Raw genomic sequence first — 22,370 nt, forward strand, 5'->3', positions numbered from 1 at the left:
GAGCTGTTGTTGCAGCCTCCTCTGATGATGTTGAAGAGTCCACTGCTGACCCTGACTTTCTCTAGGATGTTAAAGAGAAAGGAATGCCGGACGCTGTCGAACGCTCGGTTGAGATCAATTGTCAACAATGCCATAGAGTACTTCTTGATGATAACCAGACGTAGCACTTCTCTGATGAGGATGAGATTGAACTCCATCGATCGACCAGGAACACCATACACTTGTGTGCTTTTGATGATGTACCTCATCCTGATCTTCAGTCTGTTGTTGAGAACACGGGCGAGGATCTTGTAATCCGTGTTCGACAGACTGATGGGACGCTAGTTTTTGATGATGGAAGGGTCCCTGTTGGTCTTCGGAATGAAGACGGTGGCATTCCAGAAATTCCCGTGGCATGTTTCCGGTGGTGAGGAAAGTGTTGAAGATTGCCACGAGAATGGGGAGGATGTGGTCCCAGGCTTCTCGGTAGAGTTCCGTGCTTAAGCCGTCTGGCCCAGGCGCTTTCTTTGTACGGCACTGTTTGAAGGCTGATGTTATTTTGGCTGCCGTAAATGGTGCATTCAACCCTTCTTGGATGTGCGCAGGGAAGGAGTCGATGTTCCAACAGGAGTAATCCTGTGGGGTACTGTTGTCTTGGTAGAGTTGACTGTAGTACCCCCAGAAGGCGTTCATGATGTTAGGTGTTGTGGTGTGATCACACCCGCCTTCATTGCTGGTAGTGATGGTTCGCTCCTGCCGGAAGTTGACATAACGCCTGTTGTAAAAAGCGGCCGATTGCCTGTCTTCCGAGCGGAGGTGGAGACGGATCTTAATGTTCCTTTCTTCCGCCTGTTTCTGTCTCTCCGATTCAATGTCGAGATTAATGTCACGGATGGCGTTGTGACATGGAAAGCCTTGGCGTTGGCTGGCCACGAACCGCTCCTCTCCTTGTAAAGGTCACGGAACCGAGCTCTTCTGAGGAAGGCATGTTCCTGGCCCAATTTTATCATGTTGTCTTTGATGGTAAGTTTTATTCATGCCCAGGCATCCCAATCCCAGCCAGCGGTTCTCCAGGTGGAGCACAGTTGGTTAAGCTTGGTTGAGAACAGGGACGGGAAGTCTGGTGGTAACTTCCAGGGGCCCGGACCAACATCTACTACTTCTAATGGATGATAACTGAGCACGACTAATTTGTGGTCCGAGATGGAATAATTAATTGGAACGTGCCTTATAGCTACGGCTCTGGAGACAAGGGATGGTGACAAGTAGAAGCGATCGATCCGTGTGCCGATGCCTTGGCCTGTCCAAGTATAATCCCGACAGTAGGGGTTGTGAGCCCTCCAGATATCTGTCAATTGGAGATTCCTAAGGTGAATTTCTAAGTCCTGGAAGCCAGCAGTACCTATGTTGGGATTTCCCCCTACTTTATCGTAGGCCGGGTTCGCCACACAATTGAAGTCCCCCATCAGGATGACGTGATGGACGCCGTACAAGTATGTGTGAAGTGACTGGAAGAATGCTGGTCTTAATGTTGCATGTGCTGGGGCGTAGATATTAATGTATCTGGTGATATAGCCCCGGTACTTCCAGTCGACGGCAAGGACTCTCCCTTCTACGTCCCTCTGGATGTTATGGAAGGCTCCGAGGAGGGGGGCTAGCATAAGTACCCCGACCCCGGCGGTGGTATTTGTGCCGAAACTCCAGAATGAATGGACGGGGTACTTATGGCTCAGTTCCTGCATATCTTTGAAATGAAAGAAATGTGTCTCTTGCAGGAAAAAGAGCCGGATTTTGTGTGCTAGCATGATGTCCCACACCCCCTGCTGTTTAGGCAGAGAACGGAGCCCTCTGATGTTGAGGGAGGCGACACAGAAGGGCGGGGTGGTGGCATTATGATGTTTTTACGGCCGGCCTAGATCTTTGATGCGAAGCTGTTTTACATATTTGACTAAGCTATCGATCTGTAGGGGGGAGGTAGAGTATCCAGCTCCCTGCAGACCGGCTTCCAGTTTAACACACGAGCTCGAGAGTACCTCGAACTCGTGGCGAATGTTCTTAATCTTGAAACTGACGATCTTATTGTCTTTTATTTCATAGTCATATAGATTGAACTGGGAGCCGGTATATTTTTTGATTTTGGAATTGACACTTTCCTTATGTCAGAAAGAGGTTTCCACCTCCATTTTGGACTCAGATGTTGTTGAGTAAGAATTTCTTTTGGAGTGGCTTCGGTGGTGCTTCTTTGCTGCTTTTGGGGAAGCCACTTCCTTCCTTTTTTTGGGAGGTTCTTTAGGAGGTGGAAGGTCTTGTACCCCTTCCTGTGTCTTTTGTTCTGCAGGGAGAGAAATGCTGGCTTCTGCAGGGGAGGTCTGGGAAGCGTGAACAGAAGAAACTTCCTCTGATGTTGTTGAGGGGGGGATAGCTGTTGTTGTTGCACTATCCATGGCTTCTTCTGTGCTCCCCTCGGCTGTATGTTGTTCTTGTTCTGATGGTGGTGGTGGAAAGATGGAAGTTGACGAGGGGGGGACTGCTTCCTCAGCAGATGTTGTTGCTGGGGGGGGGGGAAACAGTCTCTTCTGCTAGTGTTGTAGCAGGACGCTTCTTAATCTTCCCCAAAACAGTTTGTGCAAAGGTCTTCTCCCCGATGGTGTTGGCGAGTACCGGAAATTCATTGAGGCAACTCGTGTCGAAGGTGGAGCAAGATCCGATCACTATTCTTGATATTTACCGAGATCTTGATATTTATGAACAGTAATACAGCTCCTAGCAGCTAAGTTGACATTATGGGTAAATATCAAGAATAGTGATCGGAGCTTGCTCCACCTTCGACACGACTTGCCTCAGCTTGCACTACCTTAAGGGTCAGTTGCTGCAGTATCCAGGTATTTGCTTACGCTTGGAATCGCCGAACTTTATATAGTTTCTAGTATATTCGGCATGAAACACTTTGAGTTTCTTATTCGGCTAAGAAACTATTTGGGATGTAATATCCCTTAACTTAAACAAGTTGTGGGAAATAATTCCCAAAAACCAATTCTCAAAATTGTGGGAATTAATGAGATACGGTCAGATGTGGGTGAAATTCTAATAAGAACAGCGATGAATGGATATGTCCTTTTTCGGAACGATAAACAAGAGAGAAAGAGCGAGTGCTGTGACGATGGCAGAGGAGTTTTCTCCAACTAAGGTAGAAATGAAAGGTGCGAACATTGGTACTGGTTTGGAAGCAATATGTTGTGAGGTAGACGTGAACAGAATGAAGTATCCGGTTGGGTGTTGTTATAAGCTGATAATGTGGAAGTGAAACTCCTACTACATTCTAGCTACTATGAAAAGAGCGGTCGCTATGTGGGGTAAATATGTAATATAGACTGGAATGAATAGATATCATTTGGAAGCATAGAGAATGAGTGTCTTGAGTATTTGAGAACCGTTTGCGTTATACAGTATGCAGCAGAGTGTACAAGCGTATCAAGTATGTTGAATTTGACTATCTCAGAAGATATTATTATAAATGCGGTATAGTACGTGTATCAAATGGCTTGGTACTGAGGAGAAAATCATCGATGATATTTGAGATGAACACTTGCCAAGGAAATATTTATATAGCAAAAATATTGCATTGATAAGTGTCCGCTATAAGGCTTCACGGTCTGTAGTGTTTTCAGAGAGCTCCCGAAAGCTAAGTGTAATTTTGAGTTAAAATTAGGGTATAGGTTTAAATCATAACGTAATATTGCATAATGTTGGTAGCTTGTTGTGTCTGTGTGATTTTTGTATGAATTCCGTTTTATATAATTTAGTATTTAACGATACGTTTCATAAATTAGCATATGATGCCAATGCGACGTAAGATAATGGCGTCCAAAAATACGTTGCCTTGCCTTTGTTCTAAAACTATAATGTGAGAGAGTTTGTCCAATGTGATGTGTGTGGGATGTATGCATTCCCGAATGAGGCTGGAGTTTGGATTAAAAGTGATAGTGGTGGGAGAATGTGAAGAATATGTAAGCAAAGTGAGGAGTTGAAGTATGTGTCAGATTATGAGACAGTTATGGTTGAAGAAAGCCAGAATATGAGTGAAAATAGTTGCTTGATAGGGAATTGCGATGTAAAAGATGGCAATGAGAGCTGTGATCAAAGAAAGAGTGAAAGCAACTATACAGAGAGATGAAATGGTTTAAATGATAAAAAAAAAAAATGAGGAATTATTTGTAAGAAGTGAGATCGCTAGATTGCGCACAGTGTTACAAAATGCGAAGCGGCAATTAGAGCACCTGCAAAACTCTCTCCTGACTGATTCGGCTAACGTAAATAAACAAGTGTTTGAAAGAAAAAATAAGCGTAAAAGTGGGAGAGTTTCTGAAATGAAGGAAAGAGTGTTGTATGGTGACTCGTTATTAAGAGGAGTGATAGATGGAAGTTTAACTAAATCGTACTTACTGGGTGCGAAATTTAAGGATGTAAGTGAGAGTATTAGAGTGCAAAAACAGAGGGTGAAAGAATTAATAATTGTGGCTGGTACGAATGAATTGAAAGGTGATAAATTTTTTATGAGAGAGGACTTGAAAGTATTGTTAAAGGTAGCGAAAGAAAAGAGTAACAGAGTTAGAATGGTGAGTCTGTTGCCGCGGTATGACAGTGAGGAGTTTAGGAGCGCCATAATCGCAAATGACATTATGCGCAGGTTATGCAGACGGTGTGGTGTGGAATTCGTGGACGTGTGGAATGAGTTTGATGGGAGAAAGGATTTATACAAGATGGATGGCCTGCATTTGAATGGATTTGGTGTGCTGAGACTGGAAAAAGTGTCGCTGAATGAAGTGAAAATGGATGTGCAGAACCAGGGAAACTAGAACTACCAAGGGGATGGATATGCGGACATCAGTGAGACAGTTGAGTGTGTATATGATGTACCCGAGCCAGTACTAAGGACAAAAAAACGGAATAGGATAGTTAGAATAACGCATCAAGATAGGAGTGGGACAAAGGGATCACTACATTTCATGTATACTATGTATACTATTGCCAGGTGTATTAGGAACAAGAAGGAAGAATTTTTGGCCTTGATTGGCTCTTTCTGGCTACAGGTTATTGGCATTAGTGAAACATGGCTGACGGAAGATGATATAGTTAGTGGGATAGAATGTGTAGGTTATAGTGTGTTTAGGAGGGACAGATAGAATAAAATGGGGGGAGGGGTGTTACTAATGATAGCTGATGAACTGCAGCCAAGGAGATTTGAAGTTGTATCACAGTATAATGAAAAGCGCTCATTTGAGGCTATTTGGTGTGAGTTTGAGACTGGCAGAATAAAATATACAGTTGGGTGCTGCTATAGACCAGGTGATGGAATAGATGGTGGAGATAGTATGCATAAACAAATTAATGAAATGAGTGGAAGGAGGGTAATTATTATGGGGGATTTCAACTATGGTAACATTGATTGGAAGGAGGAGAGGACACATATGAGGAAGGAAATATATTTTATTCAATTATTAAGGGATAACTATCTGAGACAGCATGTAATTGAAAATACTAGGGGTGTGAGAGTGCTTGATCTGGTAATACCATCTCAGAATTTGACTGTAATGAATATGACCATGTTGCCGCCTATTGGTGAGAGTGATCATAAGGGAATTTTCGATTAAGACAGGGTATATGTGGAAGTACCGTGCTGACAAGTATGACAAGCTTAGGAGATTGATTGGATCAGTGCCATGGCATGTACAACTGCAAGGGCTAGATGCCGATAGAGCATGGGAGGTGGTCAAGGAGCATTTGCAGGAGGCTATGGCTGATTGTATACCTAGGATCCGAATAGTAAATTCATCCATTTAACAACTACATGTCCTCAAAGAGGACACGTAGGAGTTAAATGGATGAATAACACCATTAAGCCTGAGCTTCAAAAAAAGAAACAACTGTGGAGGGAATTTAAAGAAAGACGTGACCTACAGACACACGAACAGCATAAAGTGCAGGCCAGAAGGGAAACGAGTGTGATAAAAAAGCAAAAGCGAATTATGAAAAGAAACTAGCTATGCAAGCTAAAGAGAATCCCAAACGGTTCTTTCAATGTGCTGTAAGCAAGAAAAAAACTGTACACGGCAAAATGATTTTAAGGAATGACGATGGTAAGGAGGTCACTGAATCAGTCGATATAGTGGAGTTACTGAGCGAGCGCTTTGCAAAAGTATATCATTCAGGTGGCGACATTGAAACAACGAGGGAACCATTAGTTTATACGGGAATTATGATGAATGAATGGAGGTGAAAAGTTTATTACAAAACCTTAATGTGAATACCTCTGTGGGATTGGATGGTATACCGTCACGGGTCTTGCGTGAAGCGGATAAAGAATTATCAGTGCCCTTGACAATGCTGTTGAATCTGAGTCTCGGGTCGGGTGGAAAGAGGGGAAAATACTTCCACTGCCTAAAGGAGGATCCAAGACTACGGTTGCAAATTACCGACCGATCAGCATATCAGGAGTCGTTGTCAAGGTCTTGCAGAAAGTAGTCAAGGGAAAAATACAGGAATAGATTGATGAAAATGAGATACGGTACGGAGGACTGCATGGCTTTGTGAAGGGTAGATCATGCCTCAGTAACTTGCTCAAGTTTTACAACACGGTGACGGCTGAACTGGATAAGGGTAATGGGTTTACAGTGGTACTGCTGGACCTGGCAAAGGCATTTGACAGGATACCACATGGAATACTAATCCATAAACTACAACATATGGGAATGGCTATAGGGTTGGTGAGATGGATAGGTGGGTGGTTGATGGAGAGATATCAGAGAGTAGTTTATTCAGGAGTAGAGTCCAAAGGACGGCCTGTGACTAGTGGTGTGCCGCAGGGTTCTCTGCTGGGAACACTGCTGTTTAATTTGTTCATCAACGATATAGAGAAGGATCTAAGAGGCACAGTTCATTTGTTCGCTGATGATGCAAAGTTGGGTAGGGCAATAGTGAATGCAGAAGATGTCAAAATCTTACAGGACGACTTGGTTAGATTGGAGTTCTGGACTAAGGAGAATGGATGTCAATTTAATGTGACAAAATGTAGGGTTATGCATTATGGGGTGAAAAGATTAACAGCAGTATACCATATTAGTGGAACTGTACTCCAGGAGATTGATGAGGCCAGGGACTTGGGAGTGTTGGTGGATAGGGAGATGAAATTTAGGGGGAACATTGCAAAAGTAGCTAAATCAGCTCATAAACTCACTTGGTTGTTGAAAAATACCTTGACGAGCAGAGACAAGCAAGTTATTGTACCTCTGTATCGAGCCTTAATAAGACCTCATCTCGACTACTGTGCCCAGATTTGATGAACTAGGTTCCTTCTTGATGGGGAGTAGGTGGAGAGGATCCAGAGGCAAGTCACTAAGATGATAGCAGGTCTATGGAATGAACCATATGAGAACAGGTTGAAGATTTGTGGGTTGTAGAAATTAGCTGATACGCCGAAAAGGGGAGATATGATTGAAACATTCAAATTGCTAAAGGGTTTCTATAGGATTAACTGAGAGGATATTTTTGAGATCAGGACTGGTGGTGGGAGCACTAGAGGACACCTATGGAAGCTGCACAAGAGTGTGGTTAGCAGGGGTGTGTTAGAGCTGGGTTCTTTACTTTTAGAGAGGTAAATGAGTAGAATAAGCTGCCAAAGTCTGTTGTGAATGCTATGACGGTGAGTGAGTTCAAGGCAAGGTATGATAGATACTATGAGAATGTCGTATAGTTTGAGGACATAATGTTTATGGCCTCCCTCTATGAGTGTAGGGACTCCCTGGAGTCGCCCGTAATAATAATAATTAAAAAAAATAATAATAAATAAATAATAATAATAATAATAATAATAATAATAATAATAATAATAATAATAATAATAATGAATTGACCAAACGTCTATGCGAAAGTGAGGGGAGTAGGTTGGTAAAAGATGGGTGACTTTTCAATCTAATTGCTCTTCTCTATTAAGTCAAGCATTTTGAGTGAACTTTAACGAGTTCCACTCCAAATGTGAGATAAGTATTCGATATCTGGGCGGATGTGTAATTTGTAAACGGTTAACAGCTGTTTGGAGTTCAAGTAACATTTTGAGCGAAAGAGAAATCTTCATATTTTCTGGAAGATGAGGATGCAATGGTTGTAACTGCAATTTACAGAGTTCATAACAGATGATACAAAGTCGAATAGAATTATAAGATGCGCTATGAATGTTCCAGCCTTACAAGAGAACTTGAATAGACTTTCTGAATAGAAGGAAGAGTTCTAACAGTTTTCTGGGAATATCTTAGAGAAGATCGAGGAGATGGAGATTTGTTGTATTCAGCTTAAAATACATGACAGGCCCAACTTTCCTAATTGGGTTGTGGGGGCAAGAGCTGCAAGAGGAACTTCCAATGGTCACGATCCTCTGCCACCAAGCTCAGGTGTTCTGATGTGATTCCCAAACGTGTTCAGCCAAGGTTTTGGATATAATCTATCCAAGTCCTTGCCCTTCCACGTGGTCTACCACTCTCTGGCTTGGCAAAGAGGGCCTGCTGAGGGAGCCTCTCTTGTGGCATTCTGAGCAGGTGCCCGTACCAATGTAACTGTGATCTCCCAACACGGAGAAGCAGCGGTTTAGTATTGAGGGTTTACCGAATTGCAGAACTTCTGACACTGTCGAGTCTTGTCAGCCCCGCAGCCCATCGAAGGAACCTCATTTCAGCCGCTTGGATTCGTGTCCGCATTCTTTCGGTCATTACCCAACTCTCATGAGTATAGGTGAGGATGGGGACATAGACTGTATTGAAGATAGCCAGCTTTGCCTTCTGGCTTAACTCCCACTTCAATACTACCGAACAGCCAAGCTCCCGCAATATTGGGCTTGCTAAGCCAATTCGAGTATCTAGCTCTACGTCCCATTTTCCATCATTCGTGAATATGGACCCAAGGTTTTTAAACTTCTCCATCTGCCTCATTGGGACTCCACTTGCATGCAGAGTGCACTGGTATGGTTGTCTTGAGACCACAAATGTTTCAGTTTTGGCCACACTGATCTTCATTCCAGCTTCTACACAAACAGCTACAAACCTATCCAGGGTCTACTGGTGGTCATCTCTAGAGGAGTTAAGCAGAGCTAGGTCATCTGCAAAAAGAAGACGTCCAATACTACCTCTTTCAATTCTGACACACTGACTGCCTCGGCTGTGCCTATCAACCCAATCCATTAAATATTATGAAAAGAAGGGGTGAAAGAACACACCCTTGGTGGAGGGCCAACGGAGACTGTGAAAAGTTCAGACTTTGTGCTGTTTACCCTGACACAAAACTCTGGGAATTCATACAGGGACTTGATGGTAGCTAATAGTTGGACATCTACTCCATACTCCTGTACTTTGCCAAAGCTTATCCCGAGGAACCCCGTCATATGCCTTCTACAATTCCACAAACCATGTGTAGACATTCTTAGCATATTCCCAAGATTTCTCAAAGACTTGCCTTAAAGTGAAGATTTGGTCAGTTATGCTTCTACCAGAACGAAAGCCACATTGTTCTTCCTGGAACGTTGAATCAACTATGTTCCTGCACCGTCTTTCCAAGAAGCTACTATACACTTTCCCAGGCTAGCTGAGCAGAGATATGCCACGATAGTTACTGCAATCCTTCTGGTCTCCCTTCTTGAAGAATGGTATGATCATGCCTGTCTGCCATTGCTTTTGGTGCTCGCCCAGATATCCAAGCAGCCTGACGCACTCGAGTCAGCCAGAGAACACTGTCTAGACTTAAGGCTTTTAGCATTTCGGGCCGAATTTCATCATCGCCAGCAGCCTTGCCCGATTTTAGCGATTTTATTTCTAATGGACCTCTTCTGCTATGAGACACGTCATTTCCCCGATCTGCACCTCTTGGATGTCCACAACTGCTGGGCCACCCGGGTTAAGAAGGCTTTCAAAATATTCCCTCCATCTGTGGAGGATATCCTTCTTGGTTTTTAAAAATGCACCATCAGAGGCCGTAATTGCTCTTGCTGTGCACGATTTTCTCCTTCGAAGGAGCGAATGTTCTGTCAGAATACTTTTGCATTGGATGAGTCTACTCTTTCTCCAAAGGATTCCCAAACCTTCTGCTTTGCTGTCTTTACTGCCTCAGCAGCAGCTTTTCGTGCTTCAACATACTACAAACGCATCTCAGGTGACCTGACCTAAGTCATGTTAAGTAGGAATCCTTTTTTTCCCGGACAGTTTTTTGGACTTCTTGGTTTCACCGAGGTGTACTTTTCTCACTGCCCGTTGCCACGCCGAGCGACTTTCTGCCACAGCATGAGAGTTCAGAGGCAGTGACAGCTGTTTGGAACAGCTTCCACTCCTCCTCAACATCTGCATTATGCTAGGGAATCTCTTTGAACCTGGAGGAAATGTCATCTGCAAAATTCTTCCTCACAGCCTCATTTTCCAATGTCTCCCATTTCATTTCACACAGCATATAGGCCTACCAGCGTTGATGGTAGCATCTGGTTTCTGAAGCAGTAAAGTGCACACAACAAGGTGGTGGGGTGGTGGTTAGTTGACGGTTTTCTGCCCTTCTTCTCACATGAACGTCCAACACTGAGGAAAATAGATCTGCTGAGACTATAAAGAAATCAATCGGAGACCTTTGTTGTAGTGTATCCCTGTACTAGGTATGCGTATGGACTTCTCAGTGCTGGAAGAAGGTGTTTATTATGGACAAGCTGTTAGTACAGCAGTAGTTCAATAATTTCAACCCATTCGCGTTAAGGTCAGGGGCTCAGTTCCTCCCACCCACACCCCTCAATGTCTGGTCATCTGTTCCGACATGTGCATTGAAGTCACCCATTAGCACGACCGATTCCATGTCTGCCACCCTGTCAAAAGCAGCATCCACTTCCTCTAGGAAGGCAGAGTATTCTGACTCCAGATTAGGTGCATAGGCTTTCATCACAGTCACATCATGGTTTTTCATCTGAAGCCTTAACATACTTGCCCGTCCTTCCAATGGGATCCACTCAGCAACACAATCTGACAGCTGAGGGCTTGTGAGTATACCCCACACCTGCCTGAGCAGACATTGTCGTGCTCACACCAGAGTAGTAGAGCTTCCACCCCTTATCCAGGTCGACAGTTCTAGAGCCTCTGCTCTTGGTCGAAGAAAGCCCGACTAAGTGTAGCCGCTAGCGCTTGTCTTCCTCCACCAGTTCCAACTCCTTCCCTGTCAGAGAGATGTTCCAGTTGCCTAAAGCCATAGTCTGGTTCCGTTGTCGTTGCCATTTCCGTCCTTTTGCAGAACCATTTCTTTGCGCTGCCGCTAAACACCTCCCCAGAAGGGTAGCGGGCCCATTGATGGAGTGTCCTCTAGCAGAGTGCTGAGAAGTGGTGTCTAAGGGAGACTGTAACATATTTTTCGAACCGGTCCCTCTGCCTAAAAGCCGAATGCATCCCTTGGTAACCCGCAATGCGGTATGAACATTTTTTGATGGCCTGATCATGTTGCAGTGTTTGATAATATCCTATTAGCACAAGAGGAAATGACACAGCAAAATAGGAAAGATTCCTCTCGAATACTCTAATAGCATTCAGGGGAAGGAGCAAGAAGGGAAGAAAGAAAGAAGCAAGGGAGGAAACGAAGGGTCCAGTCTACAGATAATATAACAGAAGTATATTACATGAAGTAAGGCATGGTCCAGCATCAGGTACCTCAGGTTTGCCACACCTGTACTCAATAAAGTGAGCCCCTGAGACTAAGACATGACATTTTGTCATGTCTTAGCCACAAATGTCCCAAAATATCAAGACATGACATTTAGGGACATTTTGCTAAAATTTTGGGTACAGCAGTGCACATTATGGGAATGATACTGAGAACACTGTGTAACAGTAACGATGTTATGATTCCGTTTTATAACGCTTTGATGAAAATATGTTGGAATGAGTTCAGAGATGATTGTATACGAAAGTTTCTATGTAACTGGAGTGTAGATTATTAAGGTAGATTGAATAAATGCAAATTACAGAGTCTAGTTGAGAGAGGATATAAGTTGGGTTAGCGTTATTAAAGAATTAATGTGAATCGGATTTTTCATAGAATAGTTGGACATAGGGGAGTACAAGTTGCTATCATTACAAACTATAAGGAGGGAGGGAGGAATTTTTTTGGATGGAGCATTGTAGATGTTCGGAATGCATCGTTTGTAAGGGTGGTGATGATTTTAGAAACAATGAATGGATTCAAGTCAGGTATGATTGGCTATGATTTGGATGGATAATCTCCCACGATGAGTCATTGACTCCATGGAGGTATATTACTAGTACTACAAATAAAAACTATTATATACATTGAAAAAATAATTACTTTATAAAAAATCCAAAAAAAGTAATTATTTGTAGAAAAATATTTTTAAAAAATCGCACAAGTATTGTGTCGTGATTCAAAATCAGTTAAATTCACAAGATCCTCATCTCACAAAATCACATCTCGATTTTCTCCTCAAATTGAAAATATTGATTTTATACATTATATCATTCCGAATGTCTTTCCTAGAAGACAATCAGTGCAATTTGATTTAAAACATTGTCATTAGAGGAACACAACAATGCAATGACACAGATATGGAACTTAATAGTTCCATCATTTTTCATTATACAAGAGAGAACGTTAGATATGTCATTGAGCTCTTCGTTACATAGCCATCAAAAGCATCCTTCAACTTCATTATGAAGAGATGTTTTAAGCCCGAAGTAATCGACAGAAAATATTCCTGCTAAAATTTGGATGATAACAGAATCGTAGTCGGTAATTTTGTATTTGAAGGACAAGAAGTGGTTCCACTTTAATTTCTTTCCTAAAACTGAAACTTGCATGTTAAATAAGCATATTAGTATAATTTTAATTTAATTTAAATTTTAATTTAATGCAATAAGTTAGACATGATCTCAAGAATGTGCGCATTCTTCAGATCATCACCAAAACCATACAATGGTCCAATATTCTCTGAATATTAATGGGCCAATATTTGTTTGAATTTCACAGCAGTATAATGAACATGTATGATAACAGCTGAAAGGTGTGCATGTATGTGTGTGTGTACTGGCACTGATTCCCAATTCCTTATATAAGTTTGGGCAAAGATGTAGAAGAGGAGTGAAACATTGTCAATGTGGATAAAGTTCATTTCAAATCAAAAGACAATTTGTACATATGAGAAACACGAATAAGTAGGAATCCAATAAAATTCAGAAATCATTCTTCTGCGCTCTGTGCAGCTATGGTTGTATTCGTATTTGTAAGAAATTGTCTGCGAACCATATCTTATATTTCATTACCAGCATAGTGAAAATAGTCGCGCACGGTAATGATATTATAATATTATATATATATTATCTTTCAGTCTACAGATAATATACCTTTCAGATAACACACCTTTCAGTCTACAGATAATATATATATATATATATGGTGATCATCTTTTACTCGGTTGTTATACATTTGAAAAAATAGATTTAATGACTCCAAGACCGAGATAACATATAAAGATTGTAATGATAAATACTACTAGTTTCGGCATATAGCAGCCTTCTTCAGGTTCTTCTTCTTCTTCTTCTTCTTCTTCAGCCTTCTTTCAACCTGAAGAAGGCTGCTATATGCCGAAACTAGTAGTGTTTATCATTAAAATCTTTATATGTTATCTCAGTCTTGGAGTCATTAAATATATTTTTTCAAATATATATATATATATATACTGTATATATATTATCTTTCAGTCTACAGATAATATACCTTTCAGATAATACACCTTTCAGTCTACAGATGATATATATATATATATATTATCTGTAGACCGGTCCCTAATCTTCTTTCTCTCTGTATTTCTTTTCACCTTGCTCCTTCCTCCCAATGATATTAGAGTATTCGAGGGCTAGGGGTGATTCTGTCCTATTTACCTATTTTTTTATCTTATGCATCTGCCCACCCCCAGTTAAAAATGGTGAAGACAAATCAGAAGACTATACCGCATCGGTCGTCTCGCGGGTTACCAAGGACCGCACTGGATGCTAGGCTTCCTGGACAGCCAGTGACAAATGGGCTACAGGAGCAAGATCCACAGAACCCGAAAGTATTTACTAGGAAAAAATGGAGCATGGCTGAAAATAGACAAGTCATACAGTGCTTCTACAGTTCGAACCCATTAGTTAGGGGATTTCAGAAACGAATGTTCCAACTTTGGCTCGAACGGCACCCAAATTCTGAAATTTCATTCGAAATGCTGATGCAGCAACGCAGCTTCATTATCAGACGCAAGGTATTTAGTGAACTTCAGCTGGAAGCACTGAAACCTCAAGCTGTAAAAGTACTGATCCTGAAGTGACCAAGAATATGAATGAAGCAGAACCAGATTCCAACGTGCAGAATGCTGAAAATTTTGAAAATATACAAATAGTTGAAAGTAAGCTATCATATAAGGAACAAGAACTCACACGAAAAATTATCGAGCAAATGAACAGCAACCAGGAACGAGTTAGGCTTCCAGTATTGAGACAAGTACCTCAACAAAAACTCAAGGAACTCCTACAAGAGGCCAATAAAGCTGCAAGGGATATTCCTACTGAACTATTGAGGAAACGAATCAACTTATGTACTCAATAGCCTACGTCATAACATCTAAATTAGGATATAAGATTGTTGAACCCAAAAGCAGTAAGGCTCCAAAATGGAACCATCGACTGGAGAATAAATTTCTTAAACTCAGAGCTGACGTGAGCAATTTGAAAAACCTTAAGGAAAAGAAGCTGAAAAACGCAAAAATCCGAAATAACCTCATAAAGAGATATAATACTGGAACACGACCTATTGATGAAGTATTAGAGGAAGTGAAGCAAAAAATAGTTGCAGTTGCAGCTAAAATAAGAAGATACAGTGCATGCATTGAACAGTACAAGCAAAATTCGATGTTTCTCGCAAATCAGCACCAGTTTTACAAGAAAAGTGATTGCTACAGGAATGATAACTTTAAAGAAAATATAAATATAAATATCAGAGACAAAGAAAATACACTAAAGTTTTGGAAAAACCTATGAGACGACCCTAAGAGGCACAATAACAAGGCAAAATGGATTGAACAAATTACGAACAAATCTCAGGAACGAAAAATGGACCAACTGAAAATAACAACTGAAATGGTTCAAAAGCAAGCAAAAAAAACAATAAATTAGTCAATACCTGGGAAGGATGAATTACATGGCTACTGGTTGAAATATCTAACAGGGGTATATGAAAGACTAGCTAACCAATTTTATGATGTTTTAGAAGGAAAATGCTAAGAAGAGTGGCTCACAGCAGGGAAAACGTTTTTGATAATAAAGGATAAAGAAAAAGGTCCAAACCCAGAAAACCTCCGACCAATAACCTGCCTGCCAACAACTTTTAAGCTACTCACAGGCATACTAGCTGATAAAATATACAGCTATCTTAAAGCAAATTCTCTTCTCCCAATTGAACAAAAAGGTAACAGCAAAAATTCAAGAGGCACAGAAGACCAATTGCTGATTGATAAAATGATTCTTAAAAATTGCAACCGTAGAAAAACCAACCTTCATATGGCTTGGATAGATTATAAAAAAGCGTTTGATTCGGTGCCTCATAGTTGGATTTTAAAATGCACAGAACTATTTGGTATTAGCGAAAACGTGCAAACAATTTTGCAATCCAACATGAAAAACTGAAAAACAACGTTGGTTATAAATAGAGAAGAAATTGGAGAGGTAAACATAAAAAGGAACTTCCCATGGTTATCAAACTGCGCAAAAGAGTGCAACGATATCTCACCTTTTATACATGGACGATCTGAAGTTGTATGCAAAATCAGAGAATGAACTCAGATCGTGGCTAAACACTGTGCACAAATTCAGACAAGATATATCAATGGATTTTGGCTTAGACAAATGTGCAATTGCTGGAAAAACAAGAGGAAAGTTTGAAAATATGAACGAAATCGAGCTGCTCAATGGTGAAATAATCAAAGCAATAAAATTCGAAGACAGCTACAAATATTTGGGAATTTTAGAAGCATCAGAAATTCTGCACAATAAGATCAAAGAAGGAACCAGAGCAGAATACATAAGACGATTAAGAAAACTCCTTAAATCAATGCTTAATGCTGGAAATGTGATAAAAGTAATTAATACCTTCGTTATACCTGTTCTGAGATATTCAGCAGACATTGTTGAATGGACCCAGCTAGAGATGGAAGATTTAGATCGAAAAACTCGAAAATTAATGACAATGCACCATGCCCTCAATCCTCGCAGTGACATTGATAGGCTATATCTATCACGCAAAAAAGGGGGTAGAGGATTATTACAAGCGAAGCAAGTTATTGAAGAAGAAAAACGAAATTTTAATGATTATCTGCAGCAAACAACGGAAAAATTTCTAATTGAGGTAAGGAAAGAGGGTTTATTTAAACCCATGGATACAAAATTGGAATACAAAACCAACCAAGTAAAAGTGAGAACCGAAAGATGGAAAAATAAGGCGTTGCATGGAAAATACCTTCACAGCATAGAGGATAGCGCTAACAGCAACTTGACCTGGCAATGGTTGAGAAATGGAGCACTAAAGAAAGAAACAGAATCGGTAATTTTTGCAGCATAAGAACAGGCCATTAAAACCAAAGTTATGAAGGCAAAAATACAAAAAAAATTCAAGAAGACAGTAAATGTAGATTGTGCAAAGAAAAGGAAGAAACGGTAGACCACATTATAAGTGGATGCAGAAAAATCGCACAAATTGAGTACCGTAAAAGGCATGATAACGTAGCTAAGATAATCCACTGGCATTTATGTAAAAAGTATGGGTTTGAAGTATCTAAAGACTATTGGAATCATAAAGTTCACCAGAAAGTGGTTGAAAATGAAAAAGCTAAAATACTCTGGGATTTCAAAATCCAGACTGACAAAAGCTTGGAATGCAACACACCCGGTATCACAGGGTTTGAAAAAAGTGAAAACAAGGGTGTTACGTTTATCGAAATATCAGTACCAGGAGATAGTCGGATTGACGACAAAGAAAATGAAAAAATTACAAAATATCGCGATTTGCAAATCGAAGTTGAACGAATCTGGCAAAAGAAAACAAAAGTTGTTCGCATAATAATAGGTGCTTTAGGCGCCATCCCTAAAACATTGAAAAACATCTAGAAGCACTCGAGTTAGATGGATTAAAAATTGGGCAGCTGCAAAAGGCCGCTTTCTTCGGCACAGCTTTCATTTTCAGAAAGTATTTCCACAACTCATAGGCCCTTGGGTAGTGCCCGAATTAGTGGAATATAACCAGCCTTGTCTTAATACTGAGGAAGCAAATCGAGCTTTGATGAATATTATATATATATATATATATATATATATATATATATATATATATATATATATATATAATATTCATCAAAAAAAAAATATATATATATATGTATATATATATTTTTTTTTTAGATAGTCACACAATTTAACCCAAGAAACTACCGCGTTCTTGTTAAGAACACGTGAATTTTTATTGGTGACGTGTATATATTATGGTATTTGCAACTTCATAGAAATGCTGATTTGTAACTTAATCAGCATTTCTGTGAGGAAAATGAAGAAGAGGTTAGGGATAGGAATTAAATTTACAGAAATTCCATATAAAAATAAATGTTGCGAAGTACAATGAAAGAGAATACGGGAAATACTTCGAAAAAAATCTTTACATCGTAGATTCAGGCAGTAGGTGATCAGAATAAGAAAGGGATACGCACTAGCTACGAATATATACTTCTTGAATAACAGGCTGCTTCTCCAGACTACTCATAGTAGAGTAATATAGGCAAACTGAGAAATATGAAATTACAGAAAGGTATTTAAATGCATAATTAATGTCTATAATTAACATAGTGCTCTACAAGGAAAAACAAAAGGAAGAAGGGAGCAAGAATTTTTAACCGTGAGAACACAATTGATAAAAATAGAAGGAAAAGATGATTCTTAATTAAATACAGAAAACAAATCTGGAACTTAATTAATGTTTATGGACTAGGAGAGACAGCATATCAAATAATACCGTTAACTGCCTTTTGTATGCTTTTCCAGAACGCGGCTTAGTTATTAATAACACCATGTCCCAACAAAGTAAAATATAAATTCACTATTAATCGAGAGTAATATCTTCAGATTAGGACAGCATATATTAATATGTAGGTGCATTCGAAATAGGAAGTGATTACTATTTAGTTTAGAGATGGATAAAATGGAGGATCGCATCAAAACGAAATGATTCTCGAAAGATTTATAGATATTCAATAAATAGTATATCTCTATTAAATTGTGGAATAAAAGAAGAAGACGAGAAGAATAAAAAACAGAAGAATATACAAGACATCGAAATCATGTGGAGCAGTTGAAAATCAAATAATGGAAAGAATACAGAAGGCAGGCATTATTGCAAGCTCCATGATATGAAGGGGAATTGTTTTTTGTCAATTGAAAGGGATAATTAAAGCAATCAAAGATGGTAAATTCGGTCTCCGAATTGACAAAAAGAGTATTTTGTATTCCTGGAGTATTATATTGTGAATCCCAACCAGAAAAGGAGGTTAACCTATCGGTTATTGATAAAATAGATTATAACATAACGTATTATAACATAATCTATGTCGGGAAGTCGCCGCTAGATGGATTCGTAATGTGTAGTGTTCGTGCAAGCTCCAGATAAGATAAGTATCATTTTCAGTTATCGATACAAATTACTTAATATTGTGTAGTTTTGTTTTGTTTTGTTTGCCTTGCGTATTTTAGTGCGTCTATTTTTGGTGTGTTATAACGTATAATTTGACAAAACACGTTACAGATAAATATGGCACCTGTGCCAAGGAAAATGGCGGCCAGTAATGAAGGTTCGCCATCGTTATCAAAGAACGGTAACATAAAAGAAATGAGTCAGTGTACTAGCTGTGAAATGTACGCTTTGCGGAGTGCGGTCGGAGTGTGGTTAGATGATAATAAAGGATTGAATGTGTGTAGAAAATGTAGGAAGAATGCGGAATTGAAGTGTATTTCGGATCGTGAGTGTGATATTTATGTCAACCTTCAGAATGAAGGAAATAGGGATATGACAAGAAACGGCAAGGTTATACATGAAAATTGTGAGAGTGTGAATGTAGAAAGTGTGAATGATAGTATAAATGGTTTCTCAGAGAACAAAAAAGATGAGATAGATGAATTGAGTGAGATTGCGTTGTTGAATAGTGCGATAGAAAGAGCAAAACAGCAGCTAGAGTGCATGAACAAAATTAGACTGAATGAACCAACCAATAATAAAAGGTATGACAGGAAAAATAGACGTATTAATGTGAACATGAACAAAATGAAAGATAGAGTGCTGTATGGAGACTCGTTAGTACGAGGTGTGTTAGTAGAGGATTTGACAAAATCGTACCAACCTGGTGCGACCATAAAGGACGTAACTGCGTCTATTAGAGAGCAAAAGGAAAGGGTGAAAGAAATGATTGTTGTGGCAGGTACGAATGATTTGAAAGGAGATAAAATGGAAATGATAGAAGACCTGAATGAATTGTTTTAGGTAGCAAAAGAAAAGAGTGAGAGAGTTAGAATGATTAGTCTTTTGCCACGGTATGACAGTGAAATGTTTAAAAGGAGGGCTATAATTGCAAATGACTTTATGCGTGGGTTATGTATGACGAGTGGTGTGGAATTTGTGGATGTGTGGAGTGAGTTTGATGGGCGAAAGGATCTATATAAGATGGATGGCTTGCATTTGAATGGTTACGGTGTAAGAAGACTTGAGAAAGTGTTGCTGAATGTAGTGGATGTGCAAATTCAGGGAAACTAGATTTGTTAAGGGGGGGAGTAGAGATACAGTCCTTATGGAGGCAGTTGAATGTAAGAATGAATATAATATGCCAGAGCAAATAAGGACAACAAATCTGAGTGGGATAGTTAATATAAGGCATCAAGGTAGGGTTGGGGCAAATGGGGGTCTTAAATTCATGTACACTAATACTAGGAGTATTAGGAACAAGAAGGAAGAGTTTTTGGCCATGGTTGGCACTTCCAGACCACAGGTTATAGGTATTAGTGAAACATGGCTGAGTGTAGATGATATAACTAGTGGGATTGAATCTGATGGGTATAGTGTGTTCAGGAATGACAGAGAGAATAAAATGGGGGGAGGAGTATTGTTGATGATAGTTGATGAACTCCAGCCAAGGAGAATAGAAGTTGAATTGCAGGATAGAGAAAATAGCACATTTGACGCCATTTGGTGTGAGATTGTGGCTAGCAGAACTAAATATACAATTGGGTGCTGCTATAGACCAGGTGATGGAAAAGATGGTGGTGACAGTATGCACAAGCAAATAGAAGAAATGGGTGGAAGGAGGGTGATTATTATGGGAGATTTCAACTATGGTCGCATTGATTGGAGTGAGGAGAGGACACACACGGGAGGAAGGAACTGGATTTTATGCGGTTATTAAGGGATAACTATCTGCGACAGCATGTAATGGAAAATACTAGGGGTCAGAGAGTGCTTGACCTAGTAATTACATCTGAGGATTTGGCTGTAACAAATATGACCACATTGCCACCAATCGGTGAGAGTGATCATAGGGTCTTAACTTGGGAGGTGGCTAAAGGTGTAGAATTTTCAATTAAGACAGGTTACATGTGGAATTATCGGGCTGGAAAGTATGACAAGCTTAGGAGATTGATTGGTTCAGTGCCATGGCATGTGCAACTGCAAGGACTAGAAGTTGATAGTGCATGGGAGGTAGTTAAGAAGTGCTTGCATGAAGCAATGGCTGACTGTATACCTAGAGTCCGAATAATAAATCAAGTAGGGGTTAAATGGATGAATAACACCATTAAGCTTGAGTTGCAAAAAAAGAAACAACTATGGAGGGAATTTAAGGAGAAGGGTTACCGGCAGGCACATGAACGGTATAAAGCGCAGGCCAGAAGGGTGACGAGTGTGGTAAGAAAAGCAAAAAAGGATTACGAAAGAACATTGGCTATGCAGGCTAAAGAGAATCCTAAACAGTTTTTTAGATATGTAGCAAGTAAAAGGAAAAATGTACATGGCAGATTGATTTTAAAGAATGCCGATGGTAGGGAGGTAACTGAATCAGTTGAGATAGTTGAGTTACTGAGTGAGCACTTTGCAAAAGTATATCATCCAGGTGTTGACATTGCAGAAACGAATAAACCAGTAGATTATACGGGAATTGAGGTTAATGAAGTGGAGGTGAGTAGTCTATTGCATAACCTCAATGTCAATACATCTGTGGGATTGGATGGTATACCAGCTCGTGTTGTACGAGAAGCAGCTAAAGAATTGTCAGTACCCTTGACCATTTTGTTTAATTTGAGTCTCGGGTCTGGGTTAGTCCCGAGCGGGTGGAAAGAGGGGAAAATAGTTCCACTGCATAAAGGTGGTTCCAGGACTGCTGTTGTGAATTACCGACCGATTAGCGTATCAGGAATCATTGTCAAGGTCTTAGAGAAAATAGTCAAAAGGAAAATACAAGATTGGATAGAAGAAAATGGGATACTGTATCGGGGACAGCATGGTTTTGTGAAGGGTAGGTCATGCTTCAGTAACTTGCTCACGTATTATAACACAGTGACGGCTGAGCTGGATAAGGGTAATGGATTTACGGTGATTCTACTGGACCTTGCCAAGGCCTTTGACAGGATTCCACATGGAATTCTAATCAGTAAATTGCGGCATATGGGAATGGACATAGGGTTGGTGAGATGGATAGGAGGGTGGTTGACGGAGAGATATCAGAGAGTGATTTACTCTGGAGTAGAGTCCACAAGACGGCCTGTGACTAGTGGTGTGCCACAAGGATCTGTTCTTGGACCACTGCTGTTTAATTTGTTCATAAATGATATAGGAAATGATCTGAGAGGAACAGTTCATTTGTTTGCGGATGATGCAAAGTTGGGTAGGGCAATAGCGAATGCAGATGACGTCAAAATTTTGCAGGATGATTTGGATAGATTGGAGGTCTGGGCTAAGGAGAATGGATGTCAGTTTAATGTGGCAAAATGTAAGGTTATGTATTTTGGGGTGAAAAGATTAGAGGCAGTTTACTGCATTGGTGGAACCGTGCTCCAGGAAATTGATGAGGCACGAGATTTAGGAGTGTTGGTAGATAAGGAATTGAAATTTAGGGGACACATTGCAAACGTGACCAAAACAGCTCATCAAATCACTTGGTTGCTGAAGAATATGTTGACAAGCAGAGACAAGCAAGTTATTGTTCCTCTGTATCGAGCCTTGATAAGACCCCATCTAGACTACTGTGCTCAGATTTGGTCACC

This window comes from Typopeltis vanoorti, chromosome 14, assembly GCF_054136105.1.
Source record: "Typopeltis vanoorti isolate ZY-2024b chromosome 14, IOZ_Tvanoo_1.0, whole genome shotgun sequence".
NCBI classification, from domain to species: Eukaryota; Metazoa; Arthropoda; class Arachnida; order Uropygi; family Thelyphonidae; genus Typopeltis; species Typopeltis vanoorti.